Source organism: Drosophila tropicalis, unplaced genomic scaffold (genome assembly GCF_018151085.1).
Source record: "Drosophila tropicalis isolate 14030-0801.00 unplaced genomic scaffold, ASM1815108v1 contig_905, whole genome shotgun sequence".
Taxonomy (NCBI): Eukaryota; Metazoa; Arthropoda; class Insecta; order Diptera; family Drosophilidae; genus Drosophila; species Drosophila tropicalis.
The window spans coordinates 1,848,725-1,872,177 of record NW_027173405.1 but is presented as its reverse complement, the minus strand read 5'-3'; the positions used below and the strand labels follow the sequence as shown (position 1 = coordinate 1,872,177).

Below are 23,453 nucleotides of genomic sequence, written 5' to 3'. Positions count from 1 at the left end.
TAGATATATATCAAATAGCATGTATATCTAAGATAATTAAATGATGATTCTGTTATTTCTTATATATTGCAAATGATTTGTAGCAAATCAAAATCGAATATATTTTTTATCAACTTTGGAAATTTTAATTTTTATATTTTTAGGGAAGAAACTCTTAATCCCAGTTTGATCGACAATCCTGATGAAGAAACCAGATTACCAGCTTCATTCAAATTGCTTTTTACTGCACATCATTATATGGGAAGAAGACAATCCTGCACAAATGATAATGGCGAATTTCTCCAGTTTATTATAAAATCCATTATACCTAAACTGCATGCTCCAATATTTGATTCGTGCAGAAATCATGTTTTGGAGTACCTTGAACAGGTAATATATTAATGTGAATTTATCCGACAAAATTATACATACAATCGTGAGCAAAAGTATTTTGACAAAACTTTCTGAGACTGTCAAACCTTGCTTAATTTTTCTTGATGAGTATACAACAAATTTACACGTAATCAATCATATTGTCACTCATTGAAGTCGGTCGTGTTTTTTTTTGCGCTCTCGCTCAACTAATTTTTCTAACCTTGCAAAAAGGGTCTATTAATTTTGATCAGAAGTGTGTAACGCATAGAAGGAAGAATTTCCGACCATATAAAGTATACATATTCTTGATCAGCATGACGAGGCGAGTTCGTATAGCAGGGGTTGTATATCTCGGATTCAGGAGATTGGATTCGGATCGGACCACTATATCATATAGCTCCATACAAACAGCAAAGTCACGAACAGTGTCTTTTCTTCATAACTTCGTTATTTTTATACCCTTGCAAAAAGGGTATATTAATTTTGGTCAGAAGTGTGCAACGCATAGAACGAAGCATCTCCGACCATACAAAGTATATATATTCTTGATCAGCACGACGAGACGAGTTCAAATAGCCATGTCCGTCCGTCCGTCCGTCTGGATCAACGCAAACTCCTCCTAGACCGTAAGAGCTACAGAGCTAAATTTTGCACATAGGCTTGTATATACTGCAGGCGTTGTATATCTCGGATTCAGCCGGATCGGACCACTATATCATATAGCTCCCATAGTCACGAACAGTGACTTTTCTCAATAACTTCGTTATTCTCTGCGCTCCTGGCACAGACCACAGTTTCCAGTCGTTGCCATGTCTATACGTAATTTTACGCGTGGTAAAATTAAAATTTGTTCTTTCCTTGGGGTTTTTATTAGTCCCTCCTCTTTAGGTCTCCGTAGCTCTACTACACCGTAGGAATTAATGAATTTGCTCAAAATTCTTTACGAAAGAGTAAATTTAATTTCACGTAGAAATGAAAAAGATTTGTTGCTCGTTCGACTAGTTAATCTAGCTCCGCCAGTGCCTTTGAAATAAATTTAATCCATTTAATCCTCAAGTTAGTTCAGCGTAAGCTTTTTAATTCTGCAAGTAATTTCAGGTTATGTTACAAATTTCTTATAACTAATAATAATACAATCTCATTCCACTTACTCTAGTCTTGGCCTCTTGGCTACGAAAAAACCACGTATGTACTTAGATCAATGCACCTACGCATTTTTCGCGCTTATGTGTCTACTTATGTATAATAAAGTACCGCAAGAGTAGAATGAGAGAGAGAGTTTTAAAGTTTTTAAAGAGCGTCATTCTGTTTGTTCGGACAGAGTTCGTACAGTAGCACAAAGTTTATTCGCAGGCCCGAATTTCGGCAACAAATACCATGAGGCTGTTTTTCTCGAGGATTGAATTTTAAAGTCATTCAAAAGTCAGTCAGTCAGTACACTTATAAACTTATGGAATGATACCTTTAAATTCGCTGTAAGATGTAATGGCTCCGTCTCAGCTGACTTCGAAATCAAAGCTGGTGTACCTCAAGGCAGAGTACACGGCTCATTGCTCTACCTAATAACAGAACTCGTCTTGACAAACAGCAAAGTCACGAACAGTGTCTTTTCTTCATAACTTCGTTATTTTTATACCCTTGCAAAAAGGGTATATTAATTTTGGTCAGAAGTGTGCAACGCATAGAACGAAGCATCTCCGACCATACAAAGTATATATATTCTTGATCAGCACGACGAGACGAGTTCAAATAGCCATGTCCGTCCGTCCGTCCGTCCGTCCGTCTGGATCAACGCAAACTCCTCTTAGACCGTAAGAGCTACAGAGCTAAATTTTGCATATAGGCTTGTATATACTGCAGGCGTTGTATATCTCGGATTCAGCCGGATCGGACCACTATATCATATAGCTCCCATACAAACCCCAAAGTCACGAACAATGACTTTTCTCAATAACTTCGTTATTTTCTGCGCTATTATCGTGAAACTTAATATTAGAGAGTTTATTACGCTTATTACCGCCTGTGCCGAACAATCGGTGGAATACAGTCACTCTGATTAATAACTTTGTTTTTTCCTATGTAAGCCGTTTCGCAAACATTAGACTTTAAAGAACCCCTTTAAAACGTTTTTCCACTTTAAAGATAATAGGTTGTGACGAAGTGTAGGTCGAAGTTGGCCACGGGCCTCTGATTTTTGTTCTTTGGTGTACTTATTTTTTAACATTCACATTAAATTTAATTATCTCAACCAATTTGTATAATCGAAATATTCATCGGGAAGTTTTAAGTTAAATTTACATTTACATTTTGATTATCATCAAAACATTAACAAACGCACTTATTATTTTGTTGTTGCGCTGCTTAGTTTTTGATTTGTTTCTATTCCTTCCTCCGCGCTCTCAATTTACAATTCACATTTTGTTTTTGTTTGTGTGGTGTTGGTGCTCTCTATTCTTTTGTTTTCTCTTTTGATCTCGCTCGCGGCCGTTAACTTCGCGCTTGTGACAAGTTTTGTTGTTGTGTATTTTAATACAAAAAATATTCTCTTTTTTTGTTGTCTCTTTTTCATTTGCATATTGCAGTTATCTTTTGCTTTGGTTTGTATACGCCTCTCTTAACATTTACATTTTTTTTTATTTACATTTAGATTTATAATTTGTTTTTGATAAATCAATTTTTTTAATAATGTCGGTCTGTTGCAAATATAATTGGAATAATCCCAGCAAGACCAGTGAAGACTTTCTTTACTGTTGGCTGTGTGACAATGTGATGCACTTTAAATGTGCTGGTTACACAGTCAAAGTGCGGGATAGTATTGCACAGGGTAGCGGCCTTAAATGGTTCCTGTCGTGGCTTGAAGTTCGATATACGAAGTTTTATGAAACAGACTAAGGATGCATTTAAAACCCTGTCAGCTGGCTCTCATAAGCTCCAAGAGGAGCTTTTGGCGATAGAGGTTCAATTCAGAAGTTCTAAACTTCTGATTGAATCGCCGACTCGAAAGAGGGCCAGGTTTCAGGGCGCGTCCCTCAGTCCGTCGGCACATAAATCTCTACCAGTTCCGGCGAAAGTATCCCACCTACTAGCACGATATCTGTTGTAATTTCCAAACCGTCCTGTCAAACATCCTGGCAAACATAAGGAATATTGCCAATAAAGTAGTTACAAGAGGAGCTAGTAAGCGTTGGCTGCTTTAGCTACTACTGCCTCTTCTATTACAGCTCCTGCTTTACCTGGCACTTCTAGTTCCCTTGTTTTATACATTCAACATTTGGAAGCTATTCAACTTGTTTCCTCATATCTCTCTGACAAAGACTTGCTCGTTGTTCTGGAAGATTTTAATTTACCTGAGATTGCCTGGACTCTTTCATATGATTCTTTATTACTGTTGCCCTCCTTCTCACATTGTTTCATAGATGGTCTGCTTGAGTTCTCCCTAACTCAAATAAATCATGTCCGGAATAGTCGTGACAGATCACTAGATCTGGTATTTGTGTTGGATTCTTTCAACTGCGATGGATTCTTCCAGGACTGATCCCTTAGTTACCGCTGAAGACAACTTTCATCCAACTCTGGATGTAACCAATAATCTTTCTTTTTGGATTATGTCTCAATATAATAACTCGATGCCTCCAACCCCATGTTTTTGAAAGACACACTTTACTAAACTTAAAAAACTTTTGTTAACTAATAATTGGTCATATCTGTATACCTGCACAAATACAGACTCTGCCAATTCTGTCTTCTATAAAACTTTTGAGTCGTTCTTGGATGTTTGTGTCCCGCGTGTGATCCTACGATGGTCTGATAGACCTCCTTGGTTCTCATAAGAGTTATGTAACTTGAAGAACGTAAAATTAAGATGCTATAAGAGATTTGAAAAATCGGGTAAAGCATCGGATTTTACCCTATATGGAGTTGATCGATCAAATTTTATGGTGCTGAATTCACAATGCTATAAGGATTATCTTCAGCGATGTGAACTTAAGTTTTCTCGCGATCCTAATCAAGTTTATAACTTTGTCAATGTAAAACGTAAGACGTCATTGCACCCATCTTACTTGTCTTTCGAAAACAATAACGCTGACACTGATCAGGCAATTGCCGATATGTTTGCAGATTTCTTCAAAACAACTTATTCCTCTTCGATTTATCAAGCAAATCCCCCGTATCCTCGTCATTTGAAATCGTCTAAGTGCATTTTAGACCCTGTGTTTGATGAAAGTTCGGTTCTTAGCGTGCTCAGTTCCGTCAGACCAGTATATGCACCTGACCCTGACGGAATACCAAGCTGCGTGTTAAGGTTTTGTGCAGAGGCCTTATGTAAGCCAATAATTAAGTTGTTTACACTATCCGTCACATTTTCCGCCTTTCCGTCTATCTGGAAGGATTCATTTATTATTCCTCTGCATAAACAGGGGAAAAAAAATTTTAGGGGTATTTCTAAATTCCCAAAGCATTTTAGAAAATAATAACATCTCAATTCTAGCATTTTTGTTGCTCAATTATTTCGTCATCGCAACATGGTTTTAAAACGTAGATCGGCAACTACTGTACTAACCTATTAGAATTTACATCTCACTTGATCAAAGGATTCAAGGCTGCCGTGCAAACTGACGACATTTATACTGACTTCAGCAAGGCCTTTGACTCTGTTAATCATACTCAAGGATTCAAGGCTGCCTTGCAAACTGACGTCATTTATACTGACTTCGGCAAAGTCTACTAGTTGAAGGCACTTGGCATCCACAGCCTTTTGCTTGATTGGATTCTTCAATGTCTTTCTAAGTGTACACAAAAGGTCCTCTTTAAGTCTTCATTTTCTTAATTGTAGAGAAATGCTTGGTGCTATCTTTATTCACAAACTTTTAATAGGTGAAATAGACTCTCCCGGGCTGTTGAACCAGTTAAACCCATCTGTACCCCGTAGACCTACAAGAAATTTTATTACTCTCCCCTAAAAACTCTGTATTTCTAACTATTCCTTGCATGAACCTTTTCGAGTCGTATGTTCTGATAACAATCTTCTGTGTCCCGTAATCAGATCAGAAGCCTCTCTTTCTCTTGTGAAAACCTCTATTCTAGCACACTCAGCTCGTAATTAGCTGTAGTTAATTATATTTTAGTTGTTTGTCCGTTTTATTTGTATTTGTCCACGCGATCGTGCCGTCCGATATACGGCTGCGCTCCACGATCGGTCGGGAAGGAAACTCTCTGCTTGGGCTCCGGCAAAACAGGCTTTGTCCTGGTGTCGTATGGGCCACTTGTACGTACTTCGCGTTGTACGCGTCAACGTCCAGACAATTGTAAATATAAGGTATTAGTTTAAAATTTTGGCGATTGCAATTTCCATTTTTGTTCCTTGGCGATAATATAAAAATTTTTTTTTTTTTTAACGTTTAATATTGTTAATGAATCTACTCTTAAATTAGAGCCTAACAAAAGTTTAATATATTTCTTAGTCTAGTACTTAAGCTTTATCTTGGGGATACTACAGGCGGCCCTAATTATTATTGGACTGGTCCGTCATTTCTTTTAAGACGAGTTCTATTATTTGTTCGCGTAAGGAATTGGCAACAGAATTTGGATGTGCATCCAGTTTTGATGGGTACCTATTTAAGACTTTACGCTGGGTACATTTATATCATTCTGAATGTTGTCATTCCGTGGGTACCACGGTGCCCACGTGATTGTTCTTAACATCTTCTACGGCGCCCTTTGTGTGATGCCGACATTGCTGGTACTTGGATTACCCGAGTTATATGGGAGAACAGATAATTGATTGATGATCCAATGGGCCGAGTACACTGCCTTGTGGTACACCTGCTTTAATTTTAAAGTCTAACATCTAACAGCGAATTTCCCACTGTAAAGGTTAGATTCCATGAGTTTGTGGATATACTGTGGAAGTCTTTGCATGATTTTGAACTTTAGACCCTCCAGGCAAACTCTATCGAAAGGCTGGGCAACATCGAGAGAAACAGCCGCACAGTATTATTTTAGTTCGAATTTATGCGATTGACTTGTTTAATTGTCCCGTGTTTTTCGCAAAAGCCGAACTAGTGTGAAGGGATTGTGTTTTCCGATGTCAGAAATGATTTTGGTTGGATTTGCAGGAAGCTTCGGAAGACATGGTATTAAACTAATTGGCCTATACGATGATGGCTGGGTTTTGTCCTTTTCCACTTTAGGCTTCGGCCACTCATTAAGCGATGATCGACTTAGCGACTGAGCGACGCTCTCTCGAGCGACGTTAATGAGCGATCGCGTTAAGTGAGAGGGCCACGCTCTGATCGACACCACTCGAGTTGATTGCTTACTTTAATGACTTATTCTGGTGAAATTCTACGAAATCTCCTCGAAAGCCGCTTTAGCAAATATTCATTCATCCCATAATATGTATTCATCCCATAAATCGATTGAGAAAAGAGTATGGCTAGATTCATCACCTGTGTATATAGAAACTTTCAAGACCACCCAGATTGATTGTGTTAAGTAAAATTGACAACAAAATAAATAAACCGAGATCAATAATTTCTGCGGAAGAACGATTGGTTTTATTATTATTACTTTATTTATATTTTAATACTCTATGGAATGCGCTCATAATTCTATAAAACGTTGCGGCTTTGAACAGCCGAAATAAAAGATTCTGAGCTGATTTTTAGCATTTTTTGCAATTTGTCGCTCAGAGATGCAATAAAAATTAGAATCAATTCTAGCGCATAAGCTTTAGTATTTTACGTCGCTCGAGGAAGGGTCGCACAAACGAGTTTGAGGTTGGATTTGGCTGAAAATCCTTTTTTAAGATGTGTGGCAAACACGTCACTGCGGGTCCATCGCTGAAACTGTCTCTGTAGAAACGCTTAAAGTTCAGTGTGCTTTCAACAGAAGATGTTTAGTGCTGGTTGGAGGTCTACCCTGTTCGACGCAATTCATCTTATCGACTGGGTTAACTATTGTGTTGTGCCATTGCTTGCCTTTAGGACTTACCGGGCGACATCCCAGAGCGTATGTTTGGCGTTATAGTCCTTTGCTGTAATGAACCGATCTCCGAGTGTGTTAAAGAAATCGGTAAATTCCTTATCAGAGATTGAAGAGCGTGGTGGGCAGTACACGAAAACCATTATATGATTATTTTTTGGTGTTAAATGTGTTTCAGCATGACGTCGATTTCACTTGAGTTTAGGAATCGTAACTGGTAGTTTTTGTTCTTGGAGATGCCGTTAGCATTCCAAAGAAATAGAAGTAAACGTATTATTTATTGTCAATAAGCGTCTGGCTAAGCTGATTTTGATTCCGCATCAGTGCAGTGCAGTTTTGCGTAAACGTCATAAAATAGGTCAAATTTTGGTAGGTGAGTTCACAAAGGCCTCTAAAGTTCAAGTTTGTTGGTCATGGTCTGGTGTGATAGGTGAGAGATTTGTTGGATAGTGAAGGGTCGGAGTCTTTTTCCCGTGTCTGTCAAGTTCACAGAACGCTAGCGAAGAATATCCTAGGGCTGGTTCTAGCAGGCATGTTTTATTATAAAGAGCCTTGTCGAAAAATACCCCCGGTGTAGTTTTGGAGGCGTTGCAGGTGACCTTTGGTCCAGCTGGGTGTTTTCATCCATTTAGGTATTATTAAAGACAGGACCTACTTTGTTGTTGGCCGTATGGTTCCCTTTACAGTTACTGCATAGTCTTAGTGCGACGTTCTTTTTGTCCTTGCAAATGCCATCTTTGTGATGTATGCCACAGTCAACACACACTGACCTAAGACTGCAGTTGCTAGACGTGTGGTGTTACTCCTGGTAGTTTTTAAACAGATTTTAAAGAGCGGCTGGGCGACTTTGTTTCTGTTTATGATATTATAAGCAATATGATTGTAAATATGCGTCTCTGAGGGGACTCAGAGCCTGTGGGCTGTAGATAAATTAAACGACTTGGTAAGAAATTCGGGTTATTGTTTGCTTAGAGTAATTGTTTAACTGTACTTCTAGTTATTTTAACCTAGTAATTATTTTTCTTTATCTGTCTTACTTCCATCAACTCTCGACACAGACTGACCCTCACACCCGACGCGCCAAACTTACCTCTCTCTCAGAGAGTGCTTAAAAACCGAGATCGAAGAGTAGCAAGAGAGCGAGTGTGACCGTCTCTCCTGCTACAATTCGGCCGTCCTGACCGTAAGATCTCCTGATCCTTACATGGTTAACGTTACAATAAGGTGAAATATTATAAATACAAGTTAATTAAGGTATATTACATATAAGTCTAGTACAGTTATTATTATATTCACTTGCTTAAGCATAACTTTTAGTCACTTTTTCTTTTACCTATCCAATGCTTTATAGTATGGCTACTCCACACACCTTGATAAGGGTTACGACTAAGCTGAAAGCCTTCCACATCTTTAATTAGAAATCGGTCATTTTTGGGAAACTTGTCTATCACATAAGTCCCTTTGTGTTTTGGGATTAGCTTTTTTGACGCTCCTATAGTTGAATCAAAATTCTTCACCATAATATAATCCCCTGCCTTATATCCTGTGGAATTTACCCTTTTTGCTATTATACTGCTGCTCATTGTAATTCTGAATTTGCTTGTGATGTATTTCCCCATCCTTTCTAATTGTATCCAAATTTCTTGCATTATTCACTATTCCTTACTGCTCTAGTCCTTCTTTTAACTCATCTCCAAACTTGCCTTTTTGCTCTACGCCGAAGAGCATTTTGCTTGGTAGCTGCTTAATGCTCCAATGAAGTCTGTTATTCAAACAATGTTCAACATTCTCATTTACCAAATACCAATAAATACCCTTGTCTGGTTCCGACAATTTAGCAAGCATAGGTCCCAAGGTACGATTCACTCTCTCAATTTGACCATTAGCTTCGGGGGACCCTGTGGCAATCTTAATGTGTTTAATGTTACTCTGATTAACAAATGTCTCAAAATCTGATGTTGTGAAACAGCTTTCTCTATCTGAAACTATGGAAAAGGGTCGACTGTAGGCCCTAAAATAGTACTCAAGAGCTAGAACCGCTTCTTTAGTATTCGTCGTCTTTGTTGGATACAGTCTGACGAATTTCGTAAAACCATTAATAATAACAAACAAGTGCTTTTTGCTTCTGCCTGATGCTATAGGACCACAATGATCAATGTGAATTAGTTCAAAGGGTCGATTCCCTTTAGGAATACTGTGCAACATTCCTTCCCCTTTTCCAGACTTTGGCGAATACACAACACACTTAAGTCAATTGCTAATGTGTTTCACAACTTTCTCCTTGATGTTAGGAAACCAATACGTTTTCGAGATTCTATCCATTACTTTATCTCTGCCGATATGACCCAGTTCGTTATGATATTTAAAAAGGATTGACTCCTCCATTTCACTAGGAACACAAAACAACAACCTTCCGTCATTGGTTTTCCTGTACACTATTCCGTTTCTCATTTCTAATAATTTATCCTCAGCAAATTCTAGCTTTCTTTTCACTTCCTGCAATTTTTCGGCCCTGTGCTGGCAAATAATAAGATTGTCTTCAAAACTATTTGTATCTACAACAAGTATGTTCGTACATCTACTAAGCGCATTTACATGTTGCATCTGCTTGCCTGCCCTGTGCACTACTTCATAATTATAATTCTGTAGCCAAGAGCCCATCGCGCAAATCTTGAATTTAATTCAATTCGATTGAAAGTGAGAGTCAACGAATTACAATCTGTAAGTACCTTAAAATATCTTCCCTGTAAATACACTCTGAACCTGCGGACTGCATATGCTATTGCCAAGGTCTCTAATTCGAAACTGTGGTACTTGATTCTACGTCTGACGTCCGTTTTGAGAAATAAAAAACAGGGTGCAGCTTTTTGTCCTCTTTCCTTTGCATTAACATTACCCCAAAGCCTAAAGCGCTTGCATCACAATGCAGTTCTACTTCGTCCTTGTGGTTATATATTGCCAACACCGGCGCTTCTACTAATTTATCCTTGAGCAATTCTTCCTTTTCAAATTTAAACACCCTATCTTTCTTCAATAGGTCATGGAGTGGTTTCGCAATTAACGAAAAGTTTTCAATAAAACCACGAAAATAAGAAACCAACCCCCAAAAATTCCTTACTGTGTAAACGTTTGTAGGTATGGGAAAATTCTTAACCGCCTCTATGCCCTTATCATCGGCTCTAATGCCCTCTTCCGATATGAGAAAGAACTCACACTTATCTATATGCAATTCCACCTTGTTTCTGATTATCCTTCTAAAAACTTCTTCCAGTATATCCAAGTGCTCTTCGGCAGTTCTACTAGCTACCATGATATCGTCTTGATACACTATTACTTTACTATCTCTAATCATATCTGTAAAAATTTTGTTCACAAATCTTTGAAACACTGATGAGGAGTTTTTTAGACCCATTAGCATCCTGAGGAACTCAAACTGGTCTAACGAGTGACGAAAGATGTAAATTTAACTGAGTTTTCCTCCATGAACACGTGAAAATAGCCATCTTTTAGATCCAAGCTTGCCTAATAAATCGTCAGATCATCATCAGAGGTTTAGGGTAGTTTTCTTTCACCAAAACTTTGTTCAATCTCCTAAAGTCAATGCACAACCTTAACTCGCCAGCTTTCTTAGGCACAATGGGTGAAGCATACTCCGACTCACTAGGGCGAATGATCTTCTTCTCCAAGTACCTGTCTTACATCGCCTGCAATTTCCCTTGTTCAGAATATGACAATCTTCTTGGCGCACAACGCCAAGTCGAATGCTTTCGACCCCTCCAAGTTGAGCTTCATCTCACATTTTACATCAGGCAATTCAGGCCTTTGTTTACCAAATATGAACTCTCGAACAATTGCTCAAACTTTTTCCGCACTTTAAAATCTAATCTTTCCCCTATTTTGCAATCAACTCCCGTGTTGAAACACTCGATTAATAACTCAAATTCTTTTTCGCTTAGAGATTGGACATTAGCAATTTCTATTCTTTCGTCAAACTTTGTGGACCTCACTAACTAACTCACTAACAGCTTCATTCCCACTTTTTATAACCTTTTTGCTTCTACCTTCATTCTCTATTTCACAAACAATCTTGCTGTCACTTTCCTTCACCATTTCGCTAACAATTTAGCTATCGTTTTCCCTAACTATTTCGATAACAATTTTCTTTTCCTCACGTTCAAGGGTACATTCTTTCGGGACTCTTCTATTCTCATAATTTTTCTCTTTAACTACTTCATCAACTGTTCTCTCAAAATTTACATTACTAGCTATTTGCGAATCTGTATGGCATCTGTTCATTTTCGTCTTCTTTCATTTCAAGTGTAAGTCTAACTTAATATTACATGCTTTCATAAAATCCCTTCCCAAAATTACTTCATGGGTCTTAGACTCGTTATCAACGACTATTAAATGAAAGAATATCTTTATTGAATTTTTTGAAAACAAAACATTTGATTTTTCCACATGACAAAAGTGGACTCTTATTTAACCCGTAATATTTGTGATTAAGTGAAATTAACTGTATCTTTTCTGGTAGACACGAGATTTTAATAAGTGAAACATTACTGCCTGAGTCTATGAAGCACGCTGTAATTAAGCAAGGATTCGTTACAGTTTCAAAATATATCTTGACATATCGTACGTCGTCGCAATTCTTAGCCAGCTTCTCTTTATTAAGTGGACACTTAGCCACCCAGTGATCCAAGGCACCGCATCCGAAGCAGGACCCTGGAACTCTGTCAGGTTTCTTGCAGTCCTTGCTCATGTGACCCTTTGAGTTGCAGTTGTAGCCACCTTTGTAGTTTCTCTTGCTGCTCGCTGTACCGGTAGCTGAATGCCTGAAAATGCACGGCGTAATTCCGCAATGCACTTGAATCCTTGAATCTGCGCTTGAATGCGGAGTCCCTCCACAGGAATCCCTTCAATGGCCTTGTCTACTACACTGATGCAGATAGCGTCTGACAACCTGGCCTTCTATTCGATGTAATTGACGAACTTCTTCGAATGGGCGCCTGGCATCTGCTTGAGACACCGTTTTTCCGAACACCTCCACAGGCTGCTCACAGGTTTTTCCCACAGGTTCCGAAATGCGCGTTCCATTGGCATGTGGCCAATCAAGAGTCCGTCCTTTTAGCTTGGACACTGGAAGCATATGCATTTGTACACCTTTGATTCCGTATACACCGCTTATATTTATCAGTTGCGTGACCCATTTTTTTCCACACAAGTTCCCATTAAATTCCGACAACGCTTCTTTTGCTAATTGGAATTTTGCAGCCGACGAAAAACCGCTTTTCAACATTTCTTCCGAGCGTTGTTTTACCAACACTGGACGACGCTGGTTCTTCGCGCCAATTAGTTCAGCTGCCGTCTCGTTTTCGCTGCCTTCGATTTCCTCGGCGCTGTCGTGCCCCGCGCAACAGTCGTTGCTCGTCGGCACCGACTTGTGCGCTTCGTTTTCTGTCTGGCGTTGAGGCGCCACTATGTCGAACAATTGTGGCATTTGTGTTTTTGTCTCCCTATTTCTCATGTGTGATCTCCGACATTCGACAGTTACTTTCGTTTTCTGTACTTTCCTCGACAGTCTCAGTTCCAATAGATATGGAACAAGCTCCTCGTCGATCTACTGGAACATCGTTTAAGCGCGCCACAAGCTCGGACTTTGACCCTGTAGTAGGCAAGTCTAACAGCTCCAGCCACTTCTTAAAAGTTGGCAAATTGTGAGCCTCAATGTTGATGTCCATTGCGTTAAAGTTCACCACTTCTGATATTGTGGGTGGTAAATAAATTAAACGACTTGGTAAGAATTTCGATTTATTGTTTGCTTAGAGTAATTGTTTAACTGTACTTCTAGTTATTTTTAACCTAGTAATTATTTTTCTTTATCTGTCTTACTTCCATCAACTCTCGACACAGACTGACCCTCACACCAGACGCGCCAAACTTACCTCTCTCTCAGAGAGTGCTTAAAAACCGAGATCGAAGAGTAGCAAGAGAGCGACCGTCTCTCCTGGTGCAGAGCTCCACACAATTTTAGCAAACGATGTCTTTTATACCATACACCCATAGGGTGAATTGGTATATTAAAGTCGCCAAAATGTATGTAACAGGCAGAAGGAAGCTTTTCCGACCCTATAAAGTATATATATTCTTGATCAGGATCAACAGCCGAGTCGATCTAGCCGTGTCCGTCAATCCGTCCGTCTGAATGAACACGCAGATCTCAAAGGCCATAAGAACTTGAGCCACCAAATTTGGAATGTATACTAGTGTAGTATGTAAAAGTATAGAGTTAATTGGAATTTTGGCCACGCCCCTATTTTTCTTAATAAGTATCACAGCTAGAGACATCAAATTTGGTTTATATACTCGTTTAGTTTGCGCGCAGAAACTAATTATTCAAACTTTTTGCCACGCCCCCTTCATCCCCCGGAATTTACATAAAACTGATTTTCTTAGTAACCATGACAGCTACCGACATTAAATTTGGTATGTAGACTAGCTTAGTAGACGCGCAGATATTGGCTGTTTAAAAATTTTGCCCCTTCCGCCCCAAAAAATGAAATAAATCTGATTTTCTAGAAAACTAACAAAGCTTAAGTCACCAAATTTAAAATGTAGATTTTTTTAGTTCGCCGGCAGGATTTGTATACTTTAATACTTTGCCACTCCCATTTCCGCCAGCTGCAATTTGTTGACTAGCGCAACCAAATTCTGCAGACCAATTCTATATTTCTACCATGCGAAATATGCGTATTAACGTATTTTACTACGCGGTCCATAAAGGCGGCATTGGCCGTTGGCTAGTGGCGGCGCTAGAGTGCTCGTGTGTTTGTAGAGTGAGCGAGATATATAGACATTTGTACATTTATTTTTCGAAATTTGAAATATTTGTTTACCTGGTGTGTGGTATACCCAAGTCGGCGAGTCGACTTACTTACTTCATTCAAATTTTTTTGCGATTGTTCCTAGGGTAGCTTTTTGTCACCCGGTTTTGATCAAAAGCCGTTTATAGATGTTATAAACTCACCAATATTAAATATTGGGATGTTTATATGGGAGCTCTTTGATATTCAACCGATATCTATACTATAACGATCCTGTCTCGTCCCATGGGATATTTCTTATATCTCTTGGGTTTGGCAAAACAAAATTTATTATGTGCCCCGGTGAAATTAGAACTCGTTTTTATTGTTAATGGTTTCAAAATAGGTTTTTATTTATATTATCTTTGGGCTCGGCTAGGTATGACTGGTTTCTCTGGAGAAGTCTCGAACTTGGGCAGCGTTGACTATTTATTATGGGTCCCTCGTTGCTTGCTCTGGTCTTTCCCTTGCTCCTTGTGTCTCTGCTGGTTACCACTTCAGGTTCGTAATGTAGATATTCGATTTGTACTTCCCTCTTCAGAATGTCTCTTGAACGTCGATTGGCCTTCGGATAGATCCTATGACCTTTCTTTCGCGCTCTTTGGCGTACCCTGATCCTCTAGGGATGTTATTTCCACCTCAATACCCTTCTGCTGCGAGATGGTCTTTGCGTGCTATTTTACCTTTAGGACAAATTCCGTGGCCGTTTATTATGCAGCAGGATTTTTCCTCACGGATTGGTAATCGTCAGGATATATAGATCCTGGAATTTCGGCAGTAGGAAATATCCTCGTGCTTTCTATGGATCGTCCTGGAGCCGCTTGCCTTTTCTCTCTTTGTGATTGCTTGGGTACGTTGTTTTGGTCCTATTCTGAGGACTTATTGTTGTCTGGCAAACTTGAAAGGTTACTCGTAAGACCTTCTCAGTTCTTAGACTTTCCCTTGATCCTTTTCTTAGGACTTGTTTTTCAGTTAATGAGTTTCTAAGGTTACTCGTAAGGCCTTAAGAAACTTGTTGCTTGATCACGACTTGATGACTTGGTGATCTTCTTGATTTGTGTTGCCTTTATATAGGAAGCTTCTATGGCCTTAGGAATTGATTGGTGTAGTACCGCTAAACAGCTGGTACTTTTCCATCGGCCCTCTGCTTTCACCCACGCATTTATGTGTTGCTATGGGTGGTGAAAGTCCCGTTAATCCTTGGCGCAGATGTGTCCACTTTCTTTGTGGCTGCCCATCCGTTCTTTGTCCTTGTCTTTCTTCCATTAATTTTATGACGCTTTCTTTTCTCTGTCGACGCTGCCGTCGCCCGTCGCTCCCCCTGATACACTCGTCATACAGCTTTGCCCTTTTACCCATACTGGAACTTACACATGCATATATTTTTACTATGGTTAACTTAGTCTATGGTTTTATAGTATTTAGCATGATTATTATATTTAACTCTAGTAGTTGATTTAATTGTATCGCGATCTACCGCGCATAATTTATCCATCAGATAGAAGGCTTCCCCAATGCTTATCCCTCCCTCTTCGACTTGTGTATTCCCCTCACATACCCACAAGCCGTCCGTTATCGTTCTCGCATCTCGCATTCATTCTCTTCCCTTCTACTCCCCGCTTCACAAGCATAGCCATCACTTGATTTCGTTTCGGCATCATGCACCCCCGCACCCGTCTCGTGGGCGTGCTTTGCCACCACTTTTACTTTCTTCGGGTTCGCACGATCCCACTTCGCTTGGTTCGCATGCGGAGCGCAGGAAGAGAGCACCTATGTTAGTAACCGGTTCTCTCTCTCGTACACGAATAGTGCATGCATTTCTCTTATCGTCTCTTCCACTCTGCGCTCTTGGGTCTTATTATTAGGCCAATGCCCTTTATCGTTCGTAGCTATGCATTCAAGCTTCGCCTCACTCGGGCTTTCGTTTGGGTGCAGCTGGTTTTCTATTTTACGCCTCCTAAGCATCTTCCCGCTTTGACGAAATCGCCGGCTGTTGCTTGTGGTTCGACCGGCCATGGTTGTGTTAGATCGTAAATTATATGCTTTGATTTGGTTCGACCGGTCCCAATTGTGCTTGACCGTATATCGTAAGCTTTGATCGTAACTCCGATGGTTTGTGTTTCGATTGTATCTTGTATCTGGAATATTGTAGCGTTTGGAGTGTCTTGTTCCTTGCTTGTTGCTTGTTTATTCCTCACACTCCCCCTTTTTCGGGAGGGATTTGCCCTCCCCTGTCCATTGTACCTTGTGCTTGTTTTATTTTTGTCTCCTCGAGTGAATATATTTTCATTCCCACTAGCTCCATGTATGTGTTTCTTCTTATTTACTTTGCCCTTTTTTTTCTATTAGGCACCGATTTTTTTTTGTATCATGAATGTTTTTGTATGTGTTTATTTCTTTTCTTTCGTTGACCGTTTGGCATCTTTTCTTGTTGGCAATTACTTAATATCTTTTCGTTATGTTGGCGGATTAGGGCATCTTTTCCATTTTGTTTGTATTTCTTTTATTTTTTTTCTCTTGTTTTTATACCCTTGCAAAAAGGATATATTAATTTTGGTCAGAAGTGTGCAACGCATAGAACGAAGCATCTCCGACCATACAAAGTATATATATTCTTGATCAGCACGACGAGACGAGTTCAAATAGCCATGTCCGTCCGTCCGTCCGTCTGGATCAACGCAAACTCCTCCTAGACCGTAAGAGCTACAGAGCTGCACGTAGGCTTGTTTGTACTGCAGGGGTTGTATATCTCGGATTCAGCCGGATCGGACCACTATATCATATAGCTCCCATACAAACCACAAAGTCACGAACAATGACTTTTCTCAATAACTTCGTTATTTTCTGTGCTTTTATGAAACTTAATATTAGAGAGTTTATTACGCCTATTAACGACTGTGCCAAATTTGATCAAGATCGGATGACTTTATCATATAGCTCCCATAGGAACGATCGGTCGAAAACAGTGACTTTTGTAAAAACCTTCGTTACTTTTAACGCGATTGCTTTCAAATTAAACATTTGTTAGTTTGATATATCTGTAAATGACTGTGCCAAATTTGATAAAGATCGGGTGACTATATCATATAGCTCCCATAGGAACGATCGGTGGAAAACAGTGACTGTTATCAATATCTTCGTTATTTCCTATGATTGTAGGCCATTATTTCGCAAACATAATCCTTTTTAGATAAAACGTTCTTCCAGAATAGGTAAGGAAAGAGTGACCAAAAAGTTGCAAGGGTATACAAACTTTGACGCGGTCGAAGTTAGGCCCGGCCCTCTGGTTTTTTTTATTATTTGGCCCGTTCCACATCTTTTTCTTATTACCTATTTCTTAATCTATTTCCCCCTTATTATACCATTCTTCTTATTATACCCTTCTTTCCCTGAAGACTCTTACTGACCCCTGTGCTATTCGAATCCTATACCTAATATGCCCCGCCCATATTATTCTTACTCTTCTCGGCCCTTCCTGTTGTAGCATTTGCTCCACTACCTCTGCCACAACCACTGGCCACTCCCCCGGTTCTACCGCCTCCTCCACGTGTCCCGTGGGTGCCGAAACTTTTTCTATGTGTTACACTGCTCGTTGCTGGTGTTGTTGATGTTGCTGTATGGCTATCGCCAGCCTCTGTCTGGCTTGTACCAGCCTTTCCTCGTCTTGTTGTGCCCTCTCCCACAACAGGAGCTCTCCGTCTCGCTTGGAGGTGGGCTGACTACTCCCTCAGCCTCATTCTCGACCTCTTCATGCTCCATCATCTGGAACGCCTTGTCCATCTCTCTCCACATCGCTTCCTCGTCATCTTGGCGTTGGTTTGCCACAGCCGACTCCGCCTCGCTGTCTTCCGCCGTCAAATACCCGCTTTCCTCACTACTTCCTCCGCCCTCTTCGTACTCTTCATCCGAGGAGGCGGCGATGCCCGAACTCATCATATCCAGCCCATCATCGTCGGAGTTGGGGGCCGCGCCTATAACGCCTTCTCCTCGGACACGTAGGGCGATGCCAGGTCAATGGCCTCATCCCTACCGTGACGGAAACCACGTTCCGCATTGGCCCGTGGTGCCGCAACTCGAGCTACGCCTTCATCTTGGCCAAAATTTTCATTGTAATCGTTGTTCATTATATTTGATTTTTTTTTTTCTGGTATTTTATCTCTCTGTGTCAAACGTTGAATGATTTGATATTATCAGTTTTGCCAGCAGGAAACCTCGTATTGATGCAATTTACCGTAATCCAGGCTTCGTATTTTTTTTTTTAATGTGTTACAACTATAGTAGCACCGCGAGCATCTGTGGGTCATACTAGTACACCCGCTAAAATTTAAGAGAGCGGGCCCAATCAGCTTGTATGTGTTGGTAGTGCGTCTGCTTGGTTTATTTTCACTCCTTGTTTTATCTTTTCTTTGCCTCTCTATCCATGTTCGGATTCGCCGCCACTTGAAAGTGTCAAATGTATATCTGCATTTGGTTTTATTTACGATATTCAATGCTCAATTTTCATCTTGTTCCACCTTATTTCCATCTATGTCACATATTTGTTGTTTAATCTGGCTGATATTTGCCTGGCGGTTCTTTCCAGTGTCCTTGTGAGGTAACTTGCATATCACTGGTGACACGAATCCGATTACCTCATATGGTCCTCCAAATCTTGGTGCATGTTTCGGTGCAAATCCTTCCGCAACATTTAAAAGATGGTGTTCTTTTGCCCATACGGTTGCTCCGATTATTGGTCTTTATTCTCGCCGTCATAGATTATAATGTGCGCCTGATCTTGCGCAGCGGTTTTCAGATTTCGGCGTATTAGCTCGAATAGCTCTTGCATTTGTTTTCCCTTCGCTTCTGGTGGTATTTGTTTGTTTTCCTGTGCCTGTCGTGACACTATCGTATATCGCACCCTGTATCACATATGCTGGCGTAAATCCAGTTGACTCTGATTCGCTTGTATTTACTGCTAGTGTTATTTCCGGCTTACTCTCATCCCAGTTACGTTGATTTTTGCCCGTAAACTGAGCGATCATCGTTTTCACTGTTCTGTTTGCCCATCAGTTGAATTTTCTTGTTGTGTGTATGGTGCTGTTAGCTGGTTTTTTTCATCCCCATTCATCTAGCATTTTCTTGAATATTCTGCTAGTGAATTGGTCCCATTGTCCGTTATCACCACCTTAGGAGCTCCAAATTTAGCTAGAATCCTCTCCCGAAAAGCCTTAACAAAACTCTCGGCAGTTGCCTTGCGCATTGGAATCAGTTCTGTCCATTTTGAAAATCTGTCAACGATTATAGCATCGAATTTCCATGTTTTGACCTTGGTAATGGCCCAACGAAGTCGGCACATACTGTGGCCCATGGTTCTTCTGGTATTTGTATTAGCATTTTTCCTGCTGCCTACTGTTGACTTGGTTTGAACTGTTGGCATATTGTACACTTCCCCACAAACGTTCTAAAGTCACGTTGTGGAAGTATGGTTTTCGTCCATTACTTGGTTACGAAGCGCTTTTGGCACACATAATTTCCATGATATCACCTCTTCTTGGCCCGCTCTGTGTGGAATGTTTCTGTATACTTGACTATTTTCCACTATGCAATCCGGTTATTTCTGTGGTTGTTGTTTCTTTGTTCCCATTAAGTCCTGGAAACAAGCACACTCCATTGGTTGTCTTGACAAAGCATCGGCAACGATGTTTAGATTGCCCTTTCGATATGGTATCCTTCGAGATATGGTCTTAATTTGCGTATTGCCCATACTATCGCTAGGCATTCATTTTCTATTGCCGAATAGTTTTTTCTGCTGGATTTAATTCCCTTGGCAGATATGATAGCACTCTCTCCCCACCCTCTGTGTTTTGTACCAGTATGGCTCCTAATCCCATGTTACTTATATCCGTCTGTAGCACGAACTTTTTTGTGAAATATGGACATGCCAAGTCTGGGCCACTCGTCAGTCTTTCCTTTACTGCATCGAATGCTGCCTGATACTCCTCGTTCCAGTGCCAATTTGTTTTTTCTTTAGCAGCGCGTTAAAAGGGTGCGTTAATGTTGCAAAACCTGGTATAAATCGTTTGTACCATGAGGCCACTCCAAGATACTGGCATAATTCCTTTGTACAGGTTGGCGGCTTTAGCTGTGTAATTGCGGCCACGTTGTCTGGGTCTGTGGCAATACCGTCTTCTCTCACCAAGTGACCTAGAAACTTCAGTTCTTTTCTAAAGAATTGGCATTTCTCCGTACTAATTCTAAATTTGCCTCTTTCAATCTCCTGAACACTTCTCGTAGGTGTTTTATGTGTTCTTCAATTGTTTTGCTTACTATCACGATGTCATCTTGGTAAGCAAATGCGTTTGGCTAATGACTTTGTCCAGTGCACGCTGAAACGTCGCTGATGCTGAATGTACCAAACAGCATCACTTTCCATTGAAATAACCCTTTGCCTGGAACAGTAAAGGCCGTCATTGGTCTGCTTTTTTTCCTCCAATGGGATCTAACAATAGCCATCTTTCAGATCCAAGCTGCTTATGAATCTGGCTTCACGTAGCTGATTTAAGATATAGTCGATACGTGGCATTGGGTATGTATCCTTAATCGATTTTGCGTTGATCTGTCTGAAATCTACGCATAATATCTATTTGTCTGTTTTTTTCTCACCATTACTATGTGTGAGCTATATGGGCTTTGTGATGGTTCTATGCATCTCAATGTCAACAGTTCAGCGACCTTTGATTTGATTTATCCTTGTATCTCAGGATTTTTCGGGTAATATCTTTGTTTTATCGGCAAATCATCATTCATCGTTATGCGATGTATCCCCACATTTGATAGTTCCTTAATTTTTCCCAATTCCTCCAACTTATGATTCAAAAAACTTTGTATGTCTTGCTGTTCACCATTCTGAGTCACCATAATGGATATTCTTTCCACCAGCCTGCCCTGTATTCGCCTTACTGTCGGTATTCGCACTTTGTGGCCTCCACACGATATTTCTGTGTTCACGATGCTGAGGGAATTCCACCCTAAGAACAGTGCATCCATTCCCTCTGGCATGACAAGGAATGGCATGTGAATTTCCTTATACCCGAATCTCACGTATCCTGTGCATTGCTCTTCAATGTCTCGTACCTTTCCATCTGTCATGTACACCTGCTTGTAAGTGTTCTCCCATTTCCCTTTATTCCTCACTGTTTCCAACATCTTCTTGCTTATGAAGCTACTCGTGGCTCCCGAATCAATTGTCGCCTTCGCTTGTATTCCTGCTACCTCGATAATCGCTGACAAATGATCCTCTTCCTCTACTAATTGACCTATTAGCGGTGAGGAGCTTGTTGGCTTGGTCCCTGCTCGCCCCGAATCGGCTGGAACCGCCTCTCGTTTCCCGAACTCCAACAACACTCCTTTGTCCTTTTTCTAATCTCTCCACACTGCCAGCAGAAATTGAGTCTCTGATTGTTGCATTCTTTGGCCCAGTGTCCGGCTCTTCCGCACCTTCGACATGGCTGGTTTGGGTTCAGGACTCTTCCATCTTGGATGTTCTTATTTTTCCTTGGCTTGGTTTTATCCTGGCATCTTCGGCATTGTGTGACTTTTTTTTAACGTTTAATATATATTTGTTGAATCTACTCTTAAATTTGAGCCTTACAACAAGTTTGAGATATTTTTCTTAATCTAGTACTTAAAATAAGTCCTGGGGATATTGCAGGCGGCCCTAATCACTTATTATTGGGTTGGTCTGTCATTTCTTTTAAGACGAGTTCTATTATTAGTTCGCGTAGGGGAATTGGCAAGAATTTTAGGATGTGCATCCAGTTTTGCAAAATACTTCAGTTGTTGACTACCTATTTCAGATTTTACGCTAGGTATATTTAGATCATTTTGAATGTTGTCGTTCCGTATGTACCACGGAGCCCCCCGTGATTGATCTTAAAATCTACGACTGCGCCCTTTGTATAATGTCGACATTGCTGGTACTTGCATTTCCCCATAGTACGGCTCCGTAAGTCCAGATGGGTTTCAGTACGGAGTTGTATAGGAGGACTTTATACTCCAGAAGGAGAGGGGAGCGACCATTAATAATCCAATGTAAGCTACTTGCTTTCAGTTTGAGCTGTGATTTTTTTTGCTTTGATGTGCTTGCGCCAAGTTAGCCTTCTGTCTAGATGGATGCCAAGGTAAGTGGCATCCACGGCTTGAGGAACTGGTACGTTGTTTAGCATTAGAGCTGGACAGTTTCTTCTGTTAAGCGTAAATATAACATTTTTGCATTTCTGCTCGTTGACCCGGATACGCTAGATTGCTAGCCATTCCTCTACCACCTTAAGATGTTCCTCCAATTTTGTAGAGGCTTGTATTGGGCATTTGGATCTGCTTAGGATTGCCGTGTCATCGGCAAAAGTCGACGTTGTAAGTCCTAAACTCGTTGATAAGTCTGAACTGTACAGCAGGTAGAGCAATGGGCCGAGTACACTGCCCTGCGGTACACCAGCTTTGATTTCAAAGTCAGCCGCGACGGAACCATTACATCATACAGCGAGGTAAAATTTTTCTGGGATTTTGAACATCAGACTCTCCAGCCAAACTCAAAGTAGCCAATTTTTTTTATAGCGTTGAACAGTTTGCAGTTGTATTGTATGGCGATAATAGGGAGTTCTAGGATCATTTTAGGTATAAATATGTTAAGGCCAGGTCTTTTTTGGTATTAAGTGGTTTTTAATATTTGGCCGGAAATCCATCTTAAGAGGTGTGGCAAATACGGATGCCCTCTTTTCGTCACTGCAGCCCATCCACCGGTTGGACTCCTAGTCGGTAGGTGGGCTTTCCACAGAGGATGTTTAGTGCTGGTTGGAGTGAGCTTTTCTATGTTTTTCCTTTGAGCCCAGCTTTCCTCTTGTCTTAACTCCTTGGAGAGGTTGCGATTGCGAGTAATCTGCCATTCTCTTCTTAGACGTCGTTTTTCCGTTACTAATTGTTCTATTGCCCGGTTAGGCCTGTCAACGGGTTTAGTGTAAGTAGAGGTATGTGGGGTAGACACTCTCCCATCATCGACTCAAGTGCAGAACGCACATGTCAATGTTCTCTGCAGCATCCAGTTTCGGCGAACTGTTAATGTGGGCACTCATGTACATTTTAAATTTAAGCCAATTTATTTTGTTGTTTGTAAGCCTATATGGGCGATCAAGTACTTGAGGTCTTGGTAATAGTGTGAATACAGTAGGCCTACCCGGTGAGACACAATTATCTTATTGAGTGGGTTGACTATTGTGT

General features: G+C 40.5%; 1 protein-coding gene across 1 annotated transcript in view; it reads left to right on the top strand.

The window, feature by feature from the left end:
- Positions 1–23,453, top strand: part of LOC137586136 (calcineurin-binding protein cabin-1-like) — a 1,431,569-nt gene that overhangs the window by 319,245 nt on the left and 1,088,871 nt on the right. The window contains exon 6 of the mRNA XM_068302145.1: positions 144–369. The gene's annotated coding sequence lies outside the window, so the exon portion shown is untranslated. The remainder of the gene's footprint in view (positions 1–143; positions 370–23,453) is intronic.